Genomic DNA, 20,555 nt, shown 5'->3' with positions numbered 1-20,555 from the left:
GGGCTTTTTTATTCACTTATACCCCGTTAAGGGGAAAAAATAAAATTTATTCAACATAGCACTTTCCACCTCGTACTTTTAACCAAATAAAGTTCTCAAAAGTTAACCCCAAATTAAAATTTTCTGTTTCGCAGCAAACTGCTTTTTTTTTCATGTTTTATGATTGATATTCCAAATGTATAGCTAGGTATTTTTTCAGACAGAAAAACCAGTCCCCTATTTTATTTATATATGTAATATTTTAATAATGTGTGTATATAATATATATAATATATATTTTAAAATAGGGGTATTAAACTTTGTCGGTAATTACACTTACAGTAACAGCTACCTAGCAGCTTTTTCTGACGTTTTTCACAGGGGGAATAGTTTTTTTGTTTTTTAATTTTTTTAAATTATTTTTTTAATTTATTTTAAATTACGACGGGTATAGTAAATATTCACAATCAGAATTGGTACAATGAGGATTTGCTCAAATCATTTATTCAGCAAAAACCTGGTGAGCTCCAAGACATTGTTTAGTCAAGGGGTGCCCAATTTATCACGTTTGCCCTCAATTTGTGATTTTAAATGGTTAATCCAGCGTAAACCAGTACCAACCAATGTTTGCCGTCGCAGTTTTAAATGCTTTTTAATGATCCCCCCTAACTTGAATCATCTTCATCAATGATCAACAAAATTTGTTTTAGTGTTCTGAGAGGTAAGTTTTAGTTTTTTTAAATTTACCTTTAATTTTTTTAATTGTTTTTTTTTATTGACTAAAGCAAAGTTTCTAAGGAGTGTGTTTTAATATGATTTTTACTACCTGAAATAATTTACCTGATTAGTCTGTTACGGGTATCTTTTTTGTTTTTTTATTTTACGTTTACGCTTGGAATTAATAAACTCACACGGACAAATGTGCTCATTCCAAATGAGAAACAATAAAAATTTGGCGATGTTTTTTTTTTTTCATTTTTAAAAAATAAATTTCCAAAGGGAAACAGTCTGATTTTGAATCTTTCAAAATTTTCTGATTTAACTTAAATGTGGGGGGGGACACGTTCACTAGATCCAGTAAAATTTCCCCATCGAATTTTAAGGTGACAGTTTTTAAGTCTTCTTAAAACTTAACTGCTCAACTTTAAAACAGAAAAAGATTCGAATGATTAATCTTTTAAAAGAGAACATTGTATTCCGGGTTATCCTTAAACGCACTATTTTGAGAGGTAATTTTTTTCATTTTCAAATTTCCTTTCATTATTTCGTTAAAAAAATATGAATAAAAATGGCAAGATATAAAAGAAAAAAGTAAAATTTTATTTATTATTATTTTAAATGTAAATAATGGATTCTAAAGGAACAAGTCTGAAACTTGTACTTTAAATTATTAAATTTTGGGTTTTCTCAGAAAAAATTTATTTAAAAACGTGGAGGGACAGCATTTGCAAAGGGGGGAAAAACCGTTTTGTTTCCACCCCCAAAATTTTTGGTATCTTTTTTCCAAAAAGAAAATAAAACTTTTAGGAAACAAAAGATAGAATTTGGTGAATCAAAAAATTCAGATTAAAAATTTTATAACTTTGAGACAAAACATCTTCCGTAAACTGAAACTTTTTGGGGAGCAAATCTGGCAGTTATTGTATTTTATTATTTTCACTAAAAATTCACCTTTTATAGCAAAAAGTCAATGTTCAATAAGGTTCTTATTGTAAAACTAAACGCAAAAAAACCCTGGCCCCTTTGGTAGCAGTTATTTTTTTATCCCCCCTTATCCCCACTTATAAAAACATAAAGTAAAAATAAACATTGTGTTATCAATGAAAATTTAAAAAAATAATGACAGTCTCCAGCAAACGTACTTATTCATAGTAAAAGAAGAAAATTTATAATTTGTTTTAAATATAAACACCATTAAAATAATCATTCAGAAAAATAGTTTTTTGTAATGATTTAAAAAAACATTTGGGAAATGTAAAAACAAAGGAAAGACGTAAAGGGCCTGGGGGCCCAACAAAATAATAACTAAAAAAAAGGGGAAAAAGAACTAAAAATTTTGAAATGGAAAAAAACCTTAGAAAACGAAATTTGCAAGACACAAAAAAACCCGTAGGGGTAACCCATTATCTCATGAAAATTCTTGCAACCATTTGAGTTCAAATTCAGATAACTTGGTTGCCACCAAAAAAGAAAGTATTTTAAGTCTTTGCATTTTTAATAGTTTGTTAAAGGGCTAGGTGAAATGAAAAAACCCAAACATTGGTGAGCAAGTTGACTTTGAAATAAAAACAACAGTGGACATAGTACAATCCACTTAAAAAAATAGGCAAAATTTTTAGAAATAAAAAGGGTTACTGAAGCCAACTTGCCAAAGTGGTAGACCGAATTAAACAATTTTAGAAAAAACACAAGCAATAGCTTTTTCGGGAACAGGGTCCACAGAACGGGGTAGAGGACAGGGAACAAAAGGGAAAAAGGCCTCTGTACATTTTTTTATTTCAAAGTCAACTTGCTCCCCAATGTTGGGGGTCTCTTCATGTGGTTTACCGCTCCATGTCTTCCCCTTTGAAAACACTCCCCCGGGGTTGTTGGGGTGCTTTCAGGTACAGCTGAAATTAAAAGGACCAAAACCATGTTTTGGGGGCATGGTCTGAATTGATTTTTTTAATTATCATATGACTTATAAAAAAAAAAACTGCACTTAATGGCCTTCCTCCACACCTCCTCAGTCTGTCTCCGGCTCTGTGGGTTTGCACTGGTACCTTTAATAAAAACCACTGTTTGAGTTTATGGACCAGAGGCATCACAGTTGAATTGTACCAATATGGATTCAAATACCTTTTTTTTTCTTGGGGCAGACCTCTTTTACTGCTTGGTCTTCAGCCGGTCCCGGGGGGCATCATCTTTTTTCCTTTTTCATCTTGTCCTCGGGTCCATAACTGTTGCCTCCTAAAGGAAAGGGTCTGAACTCTTCACCCTTAATTTCAAAAAGGGAAAAAAATTTCTGTTAAAAAACCGGGGGGACACTTTTGCAGTGTCGACATCCACCATTCATAAACAAACAAATTCTCTGAAAAAAAATTTCAATGGACATGATCTGCATAACATATACGCAATAACCTAAGCCATTGTGCTTAATTTGTTGCATATCACTAAATTTTATGCATGGCTATACTTATCAGTATTTTTCTTTTTTTCTTGAGGACAGTTTTGGCCATAGTGGACTTCCTCATCCTTCCTCATCCACTTCACCACAGCAGGTCCATTGGTCCCCAATTGGTACAGCGTTCCGGGGAAATTTGGGCAGCAATTTTAAAAGGGTAGTGTTTTTTTAAAGTGCTTGGATCACAAGCTGTCATTACAAACGCGCATGTGCTTACAGCATGTTAGAGGTATTCGCCCTTTGCAGAAATCACTGTCTTGCATGATTGCAACGGCAGCATTTCATTGAAATTGTGAAGTAAAGCCAGATTTTTCGAGCGCTTTTTTCCTTTTCCCCTGTTGCTGCTCTGTTTCCGGCAGAGTATGACGTAATTTGCCTTGAAAAAATTTAAGACAATTGATAAGTTTGGGGTTTACGTTACCGAGGGAAATTTGGATTAGTTAAAAAAGGGCGAGTCAAAAAAGTGATTTTCAAAAGTAGAATGGGGGGTAACCCCTTCACTATCAGCTCCTCTGCTGGGGAAACCCAGCCCCCATTTTGGTTCGGGGCAACACAGTCTCTCTTTTTGAGGTAGTTTAAGCTTCCTTTTGAAAAAGCTTTGAGGCGGACTTAACCATCCCTTTTTATGTGCTATAGGCCAAGGCGCGGGGGGGAGGGTTTGCACTGAGGCTTCCTCTCCTCTCTCCTTCCTGGCTCCTCCCTCTAATATTTTAATTTATTTTCTATCTCTTTAAAATTTCCTAACCCAGTGTCCCCACTTCTCCCCCCTCCTCTTTTGTGGGGGTCTCTGGTCTGCATGCAAATACTGCCGGGGCTCCAAAACTACATCTCATTACTTGTGGGGAGGGTTTTACTGGTCTGGTTTTTTAGGGGCACAAAAGTTTTTTTTTTTAGTCATGCGAATGGGTTCTGTGAAATTAAAATGAATTATTCTCAAAAAAAAGTATAATAAAAAATATGGGGGCTACAGGGGTTCTTTCCCTGCAAATTTGTTTGAGCATCAAATTTAAATAGAGCAATCGGGGGCGATTTGAGAGACAATCAAGAAGTTTTAGACAATTTATAAATTTATCACTATCAATACTAGGGGATTGGATTTACTCACGTATAATAATATCACGAGTCCATTTTGTAAAAGTGTTTTTTTTAAAGTTTACAAGAAAAGTTGGTCCGAACTTGACCTTTGTTTTTTTGTTAAAGTAACATGATACCTCTAAAATAATATTAATAAATCTTTTTTGGATTAACATTTGAAAATCGGGTACCCGGAAGTGAAAAACCCATTTAACCTACCAATAAATTGGTTTTACAGTAACAAAAGATCATTTTGAATAACGGATTTTTTTTTTAAACACTTAAAATTAACGAAATATTTTGGTTTGATAAATAAAAATTGAGGGGGAAAAAAGAGAAAAGATGTTGTTGAACAAAAAATTTGATTGTGTTGGACTATGAACACTTTAAAAGAATAAACCCAAAAAGATCTTTTTTTTTCGGTTAGAGTAACAAAATATCATTGAATAATACGACTGTCTTTTAATTTTTCTACAAAAACCATTGTCCCTGGTTACGGGGTTTGAAAGACTCCATGTTTGAATTATCCAAAAATAAAGTTTGAGTCACTCGTTTTGTCTTTTTCGTTTATTTAAAATCAAAACGTAAAAAACAAAAATCTTTTAAAATAAACAAAAACAAAACTAAACACCCCCTTTCCCCTTCCCACTGCTACAAATCTAAATTTAAATCAGAAAGCTAAACACAAAAACATGATAAACAATGATCACTTACCCCCCAAAACCCAAACTTAACCCCATATAAAATACAGCAAATATTAAACTATAAAATGTTAAACACCCCAAACAACTGCCATAACAATCATTTGGAGTAACTTTTGAAAACAGGACCCTGGAGTGATGAAGGACTTTAACCTCACATAAAAAATTGGTTTTAAAACAATAATTTAAAAAATTGTGAATCAACATGATTCTTTCAAACAATTTTAATGTAATTGAAATATTTTGGGGTTGGACAAGCAATAATTGAGTGAGGGGGAAAGAGAAATATGTCAGTTTGAAACAATACGATTAATGTACACTTAAAAATGAATAAATCTAAAGGATTTTTTTTTTTACTTTACATTATTTGTTTTAGTGGCCTTATGAATGATTCACTATATTATTAAAAGTTTTATCATTTTAATTTATTTTCTTCCAAACTAAGCAAGTTTTAATAAAGAAAAAGAAAAACTAAAAACGTTAAAAAAACACAGTAAAATATTCCTGAAACTATTAAACATCTCTTAAAAATGTTAAAAGCTTAAAGGGAAAGACAGTGGTGTATAATAGAATACTAAAAAAAAAAGAAGTCAAAGTTTAAGTTGTGAACCTTTAAACCCCGAGATTTTGTCGGGAACACAAAAAACCTGGTTTTTTTAAAAAGTAGAACTATTATATGTTTATTATTGGCATGAAAGGTCAAAATTACAAGATAATTTTGTGTTTGGATTTTTTTTAAGATATTGTGTAATTTTTCTTGTTTGCATTTAGTTAAGTTGTTTGCAAGTTTTTATTAATATAAAACCCAAAATGGTTAAAAAAGGCTAATAAAAGGGTTTAACAAATAAAAGAAAAAAAAAAACGTTAAAAACAAACAAAAAAAATTAAAAAAAAAATTTTTTTTTTAGGTGATTTGTTTTTAAAAATATTTAAACCAAACAATTAAAAATATAATTTATTCATAAAAATTTAATTTTGGCAATGTTTTTAAGAAAAAAAACAACAAAAACCCAAAATATTAAGATTAACCCAAATTAATACCCCCTTTAAAACCCTTTACTGAACTTAACAAAAATATATTGTTTTATTTCTGAAAATTCTAGCTGAACAATTTTACATAGTGGTTTGATTTTGCGTCGCATTTTTGTGGGTACTCCCCTGATAAGTTTTTTTCACTGAGGACATTTTAGAAATTTTATTTTGTGAAAAATCACAGAAAAAAATTGTTTCCACTCACAACATTTCATCCAGCTTTTAATTGCTTTTTCTTTTGTGTTTTTTTCCCCCTCCTTGAATTTCCCCTTTGCCTAAAATTTTAAAACCATAGTATCTTCCAGGTCTTTTTGAAATCGAAACACAAACCGTCCAGTATTTCAGCTTTGACTAACGGGTGATTCTCCAGTTAGAAAACCTTGGTCCAGCTTTTCTGACCTTTGAAGGAAAAAAATTTTCCAATTTCCTGGAGTAAAATCTCATTCACTTGCAACATTTGTTGTGCAAAATCAACACTCATCATGTCTGTGCCTTGTAGTGAAACCTTTGATTGCATCAGATCGGTAAAAAGGGACACTGGGGTCTCAGGACTGTGGGCTTCCAGGGGGTTGGGGCAAACAGCTCCCCAGAATGGACCGTTTCCCACAGACTTTTCACACTGATCAAAGAGGATTTCATCAGGTTCGTCGAATTCCTTTTTCTTTTTTTCCAGGGAGAGGTCTTCATCTCCTCAATATGTTAACCCGACCTTCTCTATCTCTTCTTTAAGAAAGTCAAGTTGTTTTATCACGGAAATTTTCACAAAAAATGGGAACAATGGGGAGCTCATCCTTAGGAAAGAGGAAAAATTCCTTCACCACATTCTGTGCTTCCCCGGGTTTTGACTTTTTTTGTTGCTTCAATAAATTTTTTTTCCCCACATATGATTCATCAAAATTTTTCTCCAGTATATTTTGCTTTACCCCTGTGTTTTTTGAAGATGTATTTTCCTTACTTCGCTTTTTTAAAAGCCCCAATTGCTTCCCTTTGGGTGCGGAGTAGTTGAGAAATCATCAAAAACTTCTTTCTTGCAAAATGATTTTAGCAATGTTTCTCCCCAACCTGTTCCCCCGAATGCTGGGGAAACTGCAAATCATCTCCCAGCGGATCAATGGGAATCTTTTTACAGACATCTAACAGTGGAACCTTTAATTTGTCACAGATCATTTCTCCAAACACGGGCAGCAATGAGTTTCCTTTGCGAAGTTTCCCGAAAAAAATTTTAATTTTGTGGTTTATTGTTGTTCAAAATGAGGGCATCATTGTTCTTTTTTTAAATGTTTTGTGAGAAAAGAAAAACCCAACTCCCAAACCCCTTAAAAACATACAACAAGCATCAACTGTAAACTCCTTTTGAATGAATGTCCTCTCTGATTCAAAATTTTGTCACTTTTTCTTAACATTTTTGGGGATTCTTGTAGGTAATTTTGGGGGTTTTGCTTTGTTGCACACCCTTGGGCTTAAAGGCATCAAGGGACTGTTGGCAAATTTGTTAAGAAGGGTTTTAATATTTCCCTTTCTTCAGAGGAAAATAAATTTTGTTTTGTTCCCATAATTTTTGTCGAGCGTAGCCCATTACAGCTTTGAACCCTTTTTTGATTTATGATTACATAAAAACAGTAAAACCCAAATTTTTATACATTTTTTATCTTCCCCTGTTGTTGATTCCCCTATGAGAGGATGTTCAAAATCCCCAGCCTAAAGATAACATTTTACTTCTTCCAAGTTTATGTCCTTAATGGGGTTTTATATCTTTAGTTAATTCACTGACCCCCCAGTCCCAAAAAGATTGAAAAGCTTTTGAAGCTCCTCTTCATCCTTTTGCCTTTCTTTTAAAATAGGGCGACTCTTTGCTCTTTTGAGCAGTTTGTTCTAACTCTGGCTTTTTATCATCAAGCTTTTTTACAACTTTCTTTTGCGGTTAAAATTCATCCCTTCCTTTCACTTTTTCACCGATTCATGAAACTCCTTTTTTTTGGTTTCAAATCGGCCTCGCCACGAACCAACATGTCTTTGTCTCTGTTTCCTCAAATCAACTTGCTGCTTGATTTTTTATATTTTGTCATTTTTTTTAGAAGGTAATATGGGCAACCATGTCAAATTTTCCATTTTCAACCTGGGTAAAAATTGGTTTTCAAAGGTCAGAAAGTCTCCTAAGGTCCCAGTCCAGTTCCTATTGGATCAACTTTCTGTACGCTGCAATTTCAAGGTGTTTTTGAAGCGAAAACAAATGTTCATTATCAGGGGATTCCACAGGGCCCTTAATTTTGCTTTTTAAAAAAATGAGAGAGTGATTCCAGCAGACTGTGAAGCCTTTGAGGATCTCCTCTTCATTTTTTTGGGGCACCTCACTGTAACCAGGATTTGGGGAGCCCCCGGTGGATTTCCTTCCCCATAGCTGGGCAAAAGTATTTTTCCCTCTTTTTGCACATCAAATGCAATGATGTCACTGAAGCACCAACTCACACCCTCCTCTTTGGCACTACTCACCATTTTTGGTCCCGTTTTTCTTTCGGGTCTCTTTCCCTCCCGTTTTTTCTCGCAGCCCAAAGTCTGTAAAATTTTGGGAACCAAAACCAACCGGAAAAGCTTAACTTTCTTCATCTCATGAAAGCCTGGGCAACAATTGCAGGGCATTTGCTTTCAGGGGTTCTACCAAAGTGTTGACATGTCTGTTTCCCAGGCCAAAAACAAATGTGGCCAGTGCGTTGTCGGGGGAAGAGTGGGATGCCTGCCAAAATTTAAAAGCACGTATCCTTCAGTTTCCACTAGAGAACATATCAAAACCCAAATCTTTCGTTTTCCTCTACACTTTGACATCATAAAGCTCCCTTGGTGCATCTACCACACTAACTGCAAACTGCAACCCAAACATGGCATTCAGCATTGTTGATTTCCCCGTTTTACGCCCAGAACCCACAAAAACAAAAAACTTCCCGGTCGCCCAGTTTTTTGATGACTTTTCTAAAACACTAGAGATCCACACAAAGGCAATACCTGCATCTCCATCCACAGCTCCATAGGGGGTCCGAACATCAATCTGCAGCCATTTTGGGTATTTGGACCTTTTTCTGCCACTTTTGGTTGTTTTTCAGACTTGATGAGCTTCATAATCTGTCCCCTTTCTCGAAAATATCTCCAAACCAAAAGTTGCTGACTGCAGTTTTTTTGATATTTTTTTAAGCTCATCTTGTTTTTAAATGCAAAAAGTGGAGATTTGGGTGTTTTTTTTCGACCAAGACCCAGACCAAATTTTCATTTTAGCTTTGGAGAATTTTAAGACAGGTCGTTTGTCAGAGGCATCTATTAAAATCTGAGTCCATTTCAGGAAGTATCTTTCTCCTGGGAGACAAAGAAATACTTTCAGTGAAACTTCATCAGTTCACTACAGGAAACAGAGCATTTATCTTTTTGATTTTTTCAGCGGGGTGATTTTCTGACTTTTTTCCCTTTTCCCCCCTTTCCTTTTAAAAATACATTCTTTTAATTCTGACCCGTCCCCATGGCCTTGGCAGGGGAGAAATTTATCTTTAATCTTTGAAATATCCCCCCCAGAATCAAATCAATATTTTCCCTTGCTGCCTTTTTTTCCTTTTCGACACACGGGTCGTCTTCCCACTGTGATTCCAGAGACATTGCCATAGATTTAGCTGGGAAGGAGGTTTGTAGTCCCGCAACATGTTTTAATAATTCCTTTTAGGGTTTTTGAAACATTGACTGGCTTCTGTTTTTAGACCCATTTTGTCTTTTTCCCCGTCTATCGAACTGCATCACAATCATATCAGCTGAGAATAAGAAGGCTTCTGAACTTATAAAGATCTGAGATGACCGTTTCACTTCTGTGGGTTTTTCCAGAGTTGGTACAGAACTAAATTGACTGAAAAGTTTCTCAGTATTTTTGTTTGCTCTTCATACAAGCATACCATGAAGATTTTCAGAAGGGATGCAATCCGTGAAGGGAAACCTTGGTTTTTCCCCAGGGGGTACCAGACAATCTCGCCCCACCCATCAGATGACCACTTGGTGCTGCCCGGACATTTTGTGGGAAAAAGGAATTTTGACGGTCGTTGACAAAAAAGTTTATGATGTGATTCACTCATCTGAACCCCCGGCGGAAAAAACCCATGTGTGTTCAGCGTTGCAGATGGGCATACTCTTCATGGGACAAGTATTGAACGTCTTTTACTTGGTTGTCTTTCCCTGTCTTAATTTGTCTAAAAGTCCCCAGAGGACATTTTGATTGTTGCGGGTTTCCCCTGGGTTAGGAACAAAGGGAAAAGGGAAGGCGTACTGACCTGTGAAACTTTTTTAACATGTTCTGCTTAAGGGAAACTGTCTGGCATGAAATACGCCCTTTGAACATCCTTGGGTCACTTGGTTTTTTTTGATTGGTCCACGTCAAGTGGGCTAAAAAAAGCATCTGTCATTTCATTGATTCGATATTGGAAAGCCTGTGAAAATCTTGCACCGGACTTCCTTTTTTCAAGAATATATCGGCTCTGTGTCCAACCTCATTAACCCTGAAGAAAAATACGATAATCTGTTTTTCCCGTATATCTTGGCTCATTTGAACAGGTTGATGAATTTGGAGAAAGTCGCTGGTACAACTTATGTTGAAATTTAAGGTTAAGTCTTCTGAGCATGTTTTTTGGTTTCTGTTTGTCTGGTTTTTGCTGAAAATCCTCCCCCTTTAAAAAAAAATTTATATTGGTCATCACAGGAATACACAAATTCTGGAAAGTGCAGTGAACTTAAGTGACTCCTCATTCAGTGCAGGAATGGACCCCAAAATCAGTGTTTTCTCATAAAAAATACCCGGAGAATAAAGTCCACCAATTGTTTTGCAAACGTGGGGGTCTTTAGTTCCTAAAAACCCTAGTTCCTCCCACCAAATCATTTGTGTCTGTGTTGGACCAAGCTTATCTAAAGTAGTCAAGCAGTTTTTGTGTATAGTTTACAAATTTTTGACCCCTTAAAAATTTTTCAGGGACTTGACTCTTTACATAAATGAAAAAGCCCTTATTACATCAAACATTCAATCTGGCCGAAGTCCACATATTCAGTAGAAATAAAGACAGGGGCGTTAATTCAATTTTCCCCCAAGGGGGATGACTTTTTATTTTCTGCTCTTTTTTGAATTTTATTGGTAAGAAATCCCCTCATGCCCAATTCAATGCTCAGCAACTGAAACAATATAATAAATTTATTAAAATATATATTAAAAGCAAAATGTGGATTTTTTAGTTTGTATTTGTGGTTGCCCAATGCCTGATCTGGAGAGGTTAGTGGCTTTGGTTTTGAAGAAGCGGTCTTTTAGTTGAATCCCAATCTTTGCAGAAAAGTTGCGTGGCGGATATAAGCATTGGAGAGCTGCAGGGGGATACCGCAATTTCAGAAGTCCTAACATAGATAGAACGAATGTTATTTTTTTTGTGCAGGACAGAAGAGAAAAGTGAAGGCCCCAATGTAGCTGTGTTTCACTTTGTCAATGGGAAAAAAAAAAGGAAAGGGGGTTTTTTTTTGTTCTGGTCGAAATCTAATGTTGACGTGTTAGCCAATGCAATTAGATTTTGTTTAAAAATTTAAATTTTTGAAAAACTTCCTGCTCCTTTGGGTTTTAGATGAAAAGCTTGATTTTTAATTTCCCTTTGTGCTGTCCCTCAGTTTTCTTGGGTTCATTCACCAGGTTCTTTTGTTGACTGACCCAGAAAAGATCATTGTAATTCAACTTTTTTTACATGGTAGAGTCTGGGAAAAAAAAACCAAAAAAGAAAGAACACAAAACACCAGGATCAAGGAGTCTGAGGGCTGGAACTGTTCCCGTGGGAACGACAATGTCATCTAACCCCCAAATATAAATATTTTAAAATTTAAAAAAACGTTGTTTCCCTTTAAATTTTGATCAGGAAGAAATAAAAAAAATTTACCTTTTCAGGGTCTCAGGGGGCTTTTTGCAGCTTTTAAAAGCAGATGATGTAAAAGAAAAAGGAGATTGAACAACCATGTTCTTCAAAATAAATAAATTTTTTAAAATGCATCCTATTCAATATCTTAAAGGCTTGTTTTATTTCTTTAATGTTTTATCAAATTGTACAGATTTCCTTATTGGTTCAGTATTTGCTTGTTCAATTTATTTTTATTGTTGAAAAAAGTCAAATATTTGTTAAATGTAAATTTAGTTAAAGGGCATGAAAGTTTGACACAGTAAGGGGAAATGATTTACAAGACATTCAAAGGAATACACCCCATCAAACCCGATGGGGCAGTTAATTAAGGTAACATAGAAGAGGCCACGCCCCCACTCTGAAAACCAATGGGCTTGAAATTTAAAACACAATCCACCAGTGTTCTCTAATCAAAAAACTTTGGGGAATAAATGTCCACCAATCGTTTTGACTACGCTTTTCTTTTTTTTCCTAAAACCCTAATTCCCGTCCACAGCAAAAACTATGGTGTCAGGTTGGACCAAACTTTAAATAAATAGTACAAGCTAGTTGTTCTCCGGTAGTTACAAGTTTTGACCCCTTTTAAAATTGGCAGGGACTGGCCCGGACACAAATGAACAGCCATTTGTCCACCAATCAATTCGAATTGACCTGCAGGAGGCGCTGCAATTGTCAAAATAAAATGTAAAGACTTTGCATTTACATGTCATTCGTTTGGACCTTTAGTGGTAAGAAAGTCACCATCATGCTCCAATTCAATGCTCAGCAACTGAAGCACTAGAAATACCTAAATCGGTAACACTTTCTATGAAGGTTGTACTTATAATGCCCTATGAATGCACTCATAATGTTTTATAAGGTGTCTATAAAGCATTATAATGGTCATTATTACCATCTATACATATTCACAAGTCGTCATAACCAACTTCATGATGCATTATGACAACTGGTTATGAATGATTATAATTTTAATCTGAATAGTGCATTATAAATATGTCAATATCTGCCTAGTCACTTGTTAATGTTATGATGCATCATAACTACTTTGCTTTGCTAAATGTGCATAGTGATGCATAATGAGTTTTGACTTCGCCTATAGTGCTTTATATCTGTAGTTATAAGTATATGTAATAAAGTTATAATAATGTATACATCTCCCTACAGCACACTGTTATAAACAGCCATGCAATATCATAAGTGCTATTTGTCAGCGCTAAGTAAAGTGACAAGAATGTGACGCTATTATTAACAGACATAAGTTACTATGAGTAATTAAAAGGTGCAATGAACTAAGTCCTGAGTCTGGCAGCTTTACCCCATATGCACAATGTTAATATCATAGGTGTTATTTGTCAGCTTTAGGTAAATTAGTGCAAATGAGGTGTTGTGGATATAAGACTATTATAAACAAATATGAGGCACAATGAAATGAGAGCCTGGACAGTAAAGACAAAAGGAATGCATTTAGTTCACTTTATTTTCATTTAAACCAACACACATAATCAGAATGATTATCAATGCTCTGAGCACATTACACAAACACATGAAACACATGAAACAGGCCACAAAAGTGGCACAGCGTGGTCCTAGAGATGTGTCTCTTAAAAGTGCCTTTGGGTTGGTGAGGTGATTCAGGGTCAGAGGTCAGGAGATGGTTTGACAGCAACTACAAGAAGAACAGAGGCAAATCTTTAGTGCTCTAGTTGGGTTTGTTTTTATGCAGAAAGGTTTGATTGAAAACACATAAGCAGATCACGTTTTTTTGTTTAAAGCAGCGTAATGAGACATTGTGTTACCGCATATCGTGCAGGCAGCGCAGATTACCCGTAGGTGGCTTAAGCTAGCTACACGAAAGTTACCAGACACGGCTGTTTTTAACTCACAAATTAGATCGTTTTCATTATCTTGCGTTTAATGATTGAAACCATTCAAAACCATTGCATTAATATATAAACGATGTGCTTCATGTAAGCAAAGTAAGACATTAGTTCACAAAACATTAGCAGAACAGAGAGACAACCTACCTGGCCTGGAGAGGACTCAGCGGAGAAAGGAAAGAAAAGCCGCTTTACGACTAGTACATACAGTCAATGCTTTACGACAGTGGGAGGAGCTGGGGACGGAGGTGGGTGGGTGGGGTCTGAGGTCAGGGGTCATGGACTAAAGCATGACATTTCTACAATAATAATAATATACATAAAAACGATATTAAAATAATATCTGATGGCATTCAATAAACGCGGACATTTCTCGCGTTCTCATTGTGCCTCATATTTGTTTATAATAGTCTTATATCCACAACACCTCATTTGCACTAATTTACCTAAAGCTGACAAATAACACCTATGATATTAACATTGTGCATATGGGGTAAAGCTGCCAGACTTAGTTCATTGCACCTTTTAATTACTCATAGTAACTTATATCTGTTAATAATAGTGTCATATTCTTGTCACTTTACTTAGCGCTGACAATTGGCACTTATGATATTGCATGGCTGTTTATAACTGTGTGCTGTAGGGAGATGTATACATTATTATAACTTCATTACATATACTTATAACTACAGATATAAAGCACTATAGGCGAAGTCAAAACTCATTATGCATCACTATGCACATTTAGCAAAGCAAAGTAGTTATGATGCATCATAACATTAACAAGTGACTAGGCAGATATTGACATATTTATAATGCACTATTCAGATTAAAATTATAATCATTCATAACCAGTTGTCATAATGCATCATGAAGTTGGTTATGACGACTTGTGAATATGTATAGATGGTAATAATGACCATTATAATGCTTTATAGACACCTTATAAAACATTATGAGTGCATTCATAGGGCATTATAAGTACAACCTTCATAGAAAGTGTTACCCCTAAATCTATGCTGAATATATATCTATACTGATGATACACTGATGGTGGAGAGGTTTGTGTGCTTGATTAGAAGAAGAAGAATAATTTTTCTGTGCAGGACAGGAGAGAATTGTGACATGGCATCACATGTAGCTGTGTTTCACATTTGTCAATGGGAAAATAAGAAAGAACGGACTTACTTCCTGTTCGGTGTCAAAATCTCTGACATTTTAGACAATACAATTTAGATTTTCATGTTTAATAATTGAATTCTTTGATAAAATCTTACCTTTCTCCTTGGTTTCAGATGATAAAGACTTGATTTCAGATTCTCCCTTTGTGCTGTCATCAGTCTTCTCTGAGTGTTCAGCTTCACCAGGTTCATTCAGTTCACTGACCTGAGAAAAAGATCATTTTTATTCAACATTATTTTACATGGTTAGAGTGACTGGAACAAACAGGAAAAGAAAAAAAGAAAGATAAACACACAACACTCAGGATCAATAATTCACAGTGATGAACCAATTCAGGAAAATAAGATGTGGCATAAAATCAAGGTATAAATATGCACAGTAATAATTTCTAGGTCTGAGGACTGGAACTGTTCCAGTGGGAGGCTGACAATCTCATCTAACCTCCAAATATAAATATTTTAACGTTTTAAGAACTGTTGTTTCCTGTAATTATGATCAGTGAAGAAGATAAAAACAATCTTACCTTTTTAGTGATCTCAGGTGCTTTCTGCAGCTCTTCTACAGCAGGATGATGTAAGAAAAAGGAGATTGAACAGAGTCATGTTTTTAAAATGTCATGTCGTAATTCACCGAACGTCTCATTCAACATTATCTTTAGAGGTGGGACGGTTCACAAAATCCATGGTTCGGTTCTGTATATGTTGATTTTTGTGAAACTCAATCATGTCTTGTAAATTCATGTTAAAACTGAAATAATGAGGCTGTTTGACATCTGGTACATCATTGTTACAGTCTGAGGTTAAATGTAGGTGAGATTCTGTTACTGCAAGAGAGGAGACATTGCTCGTTCCAACATGTGTTTCATTTATCTTTAACAAGGAAGCATAGGCTTAGGGTTACATAATGGAATCAAGTACTGATTAATTATCAAGCAATTGTCTCACTGGGATGATGTCTCCGCAGATGATCTGACGTGTTGGTTGTGTTGCCGTTAGCATAAACAACACGTGTTGTACAATGCTTGCACACTGTCGCACTTTGATCAACCACTTTCTTACCCCCGTCATCGCAGGTCACTTTATATGCAAAGTGATCCCACACTGCTGACCTATAAAGTGTAGTCTTCTAACTCTGGCTCTTTCCCACTCGCCACACCCACACAAGTCTCCACAACAACTGACTGGTATCTGTCTATCTACTATCTGCTGCTTCCCTTCGGAGACAGTCGAACCGAACGGTTCCGACAGTTTTCATAAACCATTCCATCCCCAATTATCATAGTTTGTATTTCTTATCAGCTTTAAAATGGAATATTAAAAGTGATTCTACAAAATCAATGTTGTAATTTGTGATTAAAAAAAATTACCTTTTACTTGGCTGCCATTTGTTGCAGTTTCAGTTTCCACTCCTGTGGTCTTTTCTGAGAGCTGAGCTTCAAGAAAATCTGACTGAGAAAAGAAGTTTTAATTACTGTTGACAATCCAATTCTGTTCACCTCATTGTTTAAGTCCGCCTTGATTTTTTTCTCTTTTGCTCATGGTGTTGCTGAGAGAGCACATTTGTGAACAGACAGCAACCTACATGCATAAGGCCTTCACACGATGTCACAAAGGATAAATACGATTTAATTTATGAACAGTTTCCCTTAAGAAATGCAAAGAGGATAGTACTTAACAGAAAGACTTGGGTAAAATTCTTGAGGAGAAGTATGTGACAAAGTTAATACCTTGGTGATGGTTATACTTTCCTCAGTTTTGTTTTTAGAGTATCTTGGGGTACAGCAGAATACACAGCATGGAAACCATGAACAACATGAACAACCTGCAAAAAATAATTGGTCAGCACACTGTCCTTGACCTTTGTGTTTTTTCCATTTCAGTTTACTTTTCTTACCACACTCACATTTAGTTTTAGATTCTCCTTCGCCTCCATCAGCTGTGTTGTCATTGTTCTCTTCCATCTTAGTTGTTCTTCGTCTTTAAATCACAAAAATGCAACAAATCTTCAAACATGGAAATTAATGAAATGACTAAAGGTATTGCATATAACACAAACTGTAAAACACTTTATTCAGGATGAAAAGTTTCAAATAATTTGAACACCTGCCAAAATTTGTTTTGTTTTAGTTTATTTCACAATGTGCCGGTGTCAAAAGTCAAGGATGCAATTTAAAGCATGCTTATGTCAGAGGGTGTGGTATAAAACAATGAGGGTTATATGTTTATTTGTGCAAAGGCACAGAGGAAAGGGATATAAATACAAAACTGACATTTGATGATGAGATGGATGATTTGTTAACCAAATACAAGGCAGCATAAGATTTTAGAAGGAAAGAAAGGGGCTGATGTATTAAAGGTTTCCTCATTCCATGACAAAAAGCCTGTGATGACCCCTAGTGTCATCTTTGGGTAAGTTATGGGAGATCTGGAGCACCTGTGGTGTCCTACCTGTCTCTCTCTGCTCTTCTTCCCAGGCTTTTCACATTCCTGTTTGGTTTTGAGAGGAAACAAGAAGAAGCAAAAGTCCTTATCCTACTTCCTAGGGTGACAGATGATTTATGCTGATGAAAGAAAGAGATAATGCACTAAAAAAATCTCTAAAAACAGGACTTATCCGTGACCGCCAGGCATTTACGCCACCTAGAAACTAAGTAAAAAAAAACTAATTCGTAAAGCTAAAGCAGATTTATTCATATAGTTGGGGCCAGTGGCAAAAAAATTGATATGGGAACAACTAAATAAGCTAACAGGAAGAATCAAAGACACAACACCCAATGACATGCAGCTCCAGGTGAATAACATTCTTATAAACGACCTGGATGTCATTGTTACTAGTACCTAATTTTTTTTTTTTTTTTTTTTTTTTTAATACATTCAGTTGAGGAGTTGACAGTGAATTTTAAATGTCCAGACACTCCACACAGCCCTCTAGATGACACAGATTAAGGGAAATAACTGTTCCTGAGGTCCTAAAAATCATTTCATCTCTGACAAGCTTGAAGGCTAGAGGTGCCTTTTGCCTTGACTGTAACATTATAAAACATCATAGAGAGGTCTTCACACATAAATCCGTCTATAAATCAGGGTAGAGTACCATCAACCTGGAAGACTGCAGTTACACTGCAATACAGGCCGTAAACCACTCCATCCAATGCAGTTCGGATAATATCTTGGAGTGGAGTCTTTGACACAAACCATTTAAAGCACATGTTAAAAAAAAATCATGAACACCATTAAATTCAGTCTATCTAACTTCTATCATATACAACATTTTCTTACAGCTAAACAGCTGAAGTTTGTATGCCGTGATGTGTTCGCACATAAAATACTGTTTTACAACCTGGACACACGCAAATGAAAGTACAGTAAAACCTAAGTAACCTAACCTAACCTCAAGTCTCTCTTCAAGAAGGCAGATAAAAACTTAGACTGGAAGGCTTCACTTTCGTTATTGCAATGTCAACACTGGTTAAAAATTAATCAGACACGTACTCACATGGCCTAAAAACCTCTCTGGGCTCTTGGACCGTGTCTGTATAAATACTGTCCGTCTGTCTGTGTCCTTTTTAATTTGTGTCTGTTTCTGTAATTGTCTGTTGTGTGACTGTTGTTTTAAAGTTTTCTTCATCTGTGTTGTGTAGCTGCCTCAAGACTAATTATCAAGACAGGATTTTTCTGTATTTGTTTTTAAATTGCATAGTACTACTTTCTTTGATTTCCCTGTTCAAACCATTCCACAGAGTTACTCCACAAACCAATATGCACATGATTTTAATAAATGTGCACACTCCTTTAAAACAAACAAACAGAAGAACATCAGTAGGTTAGACAATCAAGTTCATTACGATTGACCGAGGAAATGAAATCCTAAAATAAAGTATTACTTTTGTCTTTGTTGTCTTTGCTTGCAGTTGATGCAGACTTTGTTTCAGTCACCCCTCTTGTTGTGTCCTTTGTCTCTGAGTGCTGAGCTTCATCATTCATTGAATCAAGCTGAAAAAGAAAAAGAAAAAAGATATAGAAATAAATGTGTGCTCTCACTGGTTTGACAAGTTTAAATGTAACATGCCAGAGAAGAAAAGACAAGTAAAATAAATACAATAGATAATAATGACTTATAGTTGTTGTGATGGCTTCACTCACTAGTGATGGGAACCATCGTTCTTTTTACTGTACCGATTCACTCGAATCAGTTCATTAAAATGATTCGTTCAATTGATTCGTTCATCGAGTCAGTCAGTAACCAGTCACTAATAATAAAAAAAATGTTTAAAAATGATGCGTGCCCCACCCACACCCCCACCATTAAAGTCGTAACGGTGATTAGAAGTAAAACGCAGGCAATGCAAATTATAAATGTAAAACTATGTGTGTTTTAATTGTGGATATTAAACAAATTATAAACGTAAAACAATGTGTGTTCCGTTCCTCAAAGTCGTTTGGTCCAGAAAAGCGGGCGGGGTTTCCGGCATCTCAGACTCTGTGTCGGCACCAATGGTCGGCAATGACACAGAGACTGACTCGCCACCTGCAGTGAACTGGTTCACTCGGAGAACGAATCAGTTAGTGATCTGTTCACGTACTGACTCGAGTCAGTGATGCAACACGAATCAGTAGATCAGTAGCATTCACTGACTGGATCCCTCTCCTCAATCACTGACTATATTCCTCCATTTGCTGCAATATAGGCTTAAGACTAACACTAAGAGATGCGTTTACAGCCTTTCAAATAAACAAAGTACAGCCTTTGTGACTGTCTATGCTTTATTCCACTGAAGTTATTACAAAAATTATGAAAGTGGAAAATAAATATAAAGTCAAATAATAAACAAGCACTATTGTATATTTTAACATATTAACACATTTTAACGATCAAAAATTTAATGAAACAGGCCTCGTTCAGTTTAGTGCAAAAAACAAATATATCAATTACAAGAAAATGCCATAAAAAAATCAAAGATATGGAACCTGCATTAAAAATATAAGAGGACAACATAAACTTAAATAGGCTTAAATATGCAATAAAAAAGAAAAATAGCGTAAAAATATAAAAACCAAACAAATATCTAAATTACTTTCTAAACAAAAAACTAAACAAACACGACAAATGTCAAACAAAGGAATGATGTGGAGTGATTCTAGTGAAAAATGCAAATAATGGTTTTATGTCTATTTTCAGTGTGTCTGACCATGGGCATTATAAATAAATGGGATGTTATATTTAAAAGATGAACCTGAAAGATGATAAAAAATCTGAAAGTAGTTCAAAAACTCAAATAACACGCTGAACAATCAAAACAAACATAAAGGGAAGAAAGATTAATAAACACACAATAGGTCTTTTTCATATCAAACATTTCGACTTACCGACTCAGCTCTACCTGCTCTGTGAAGACGTGGCTGCCTTATCTGAAATCTCCTCATTCACCCTCAAGCATATATAGAGCTCAGTGTCCCATTGTGTCAGCCTTTCACAAACCCCTCCCATGCTCTGCATGAATCAGCAATGGGAAATGGAAAGTGAAAGCAGGCGAGCTGTTTCCTTTTGAGGCCTCAAGACTTACGGGAAAACACATGACTATATACAGTGGGGGAAATAAGTA

At 35.4% G+C, this 20,555-nt stretch overlaps 1 protein-coding gene and 3 long non-coding RNA genes across 7 annotated transcripts in view; 1 reads left to right on the top strand and 3 right to left on the bottom strand.

Annotated features, from left to right (window-relative positions):
* LOC124997309 overlaps positions 1–20,353 on the bottom strand; it is a 37,458-nt gene extending 17,105 nt beyond the window's left edge. The window contains exons 1-2 of the long non-coding RNA XR_007110945.1: positions 20,320–20,353; positions 18,837–18,945 (exon numbers count right to left, since the gene is read on the bottom strand). This is a non-coding gene — a long non-coding RNA (uncharacterized LOC124997309). The remainder of the gene's footprint in view (positions 1–18,836; positions 18,946–20,319) is intronic.
* The window catches only part of LOC124997298 (interferon-induced very large GTPase 1-like), a 406,468-nt gene that overhangs the window by 151,552 nt on the left and 234,361 nt on the right, over positions 1–20,555 (top strand). The gene's annotated exons all lie outside the window — the stretch shown is intronic.
* LOC124997315 lies at positions 15,053–16,403 on the bottom strand. Its single transcript, XR_007110951.1, has 3 exons — positions 16,320–16,403; positions 15,477–15,511; positions 15,053–15,157 (listed from the first exon to the last, which is right to left on the bottom strand). It is a non-coding gene; the product is annotated as an uncharacterized LOC124997315 (long non-coding RNA).
* Positions 16,680–17,627, bottom strand: LOC124997314. Its single transcript, XR_007110950.1, has 3 exons — positions 17,401–17,627; positions 16,856–16,929; positions 16,680–16,774 (listed from the first exon to the last, which is right to left on the bottom strand). It is a non-coding gene; the product is annotated as an uncharacterized LOC124997314 (long non-coding RNA).

Source organism: Mugil cephalus, chromosome 20 (assembly GCF_022458985.1).
Source record: "Mugil cephalus isolate CIBA_MC_2020 chromosome 20, CIBA_Mcephalus_1.1, whole genome shotgun sequence".
Lineage (NCBI taxonomy): Eukaryota > Metazoa > Chordata > Actinopteri > Mugiliformes > Mugilidae > Mugil > Mugil cephalus.
Note: the sequence above shows the minus strand (reverse complement) of the source record. Positions and strands in the feature narration are given on the sequence as shown.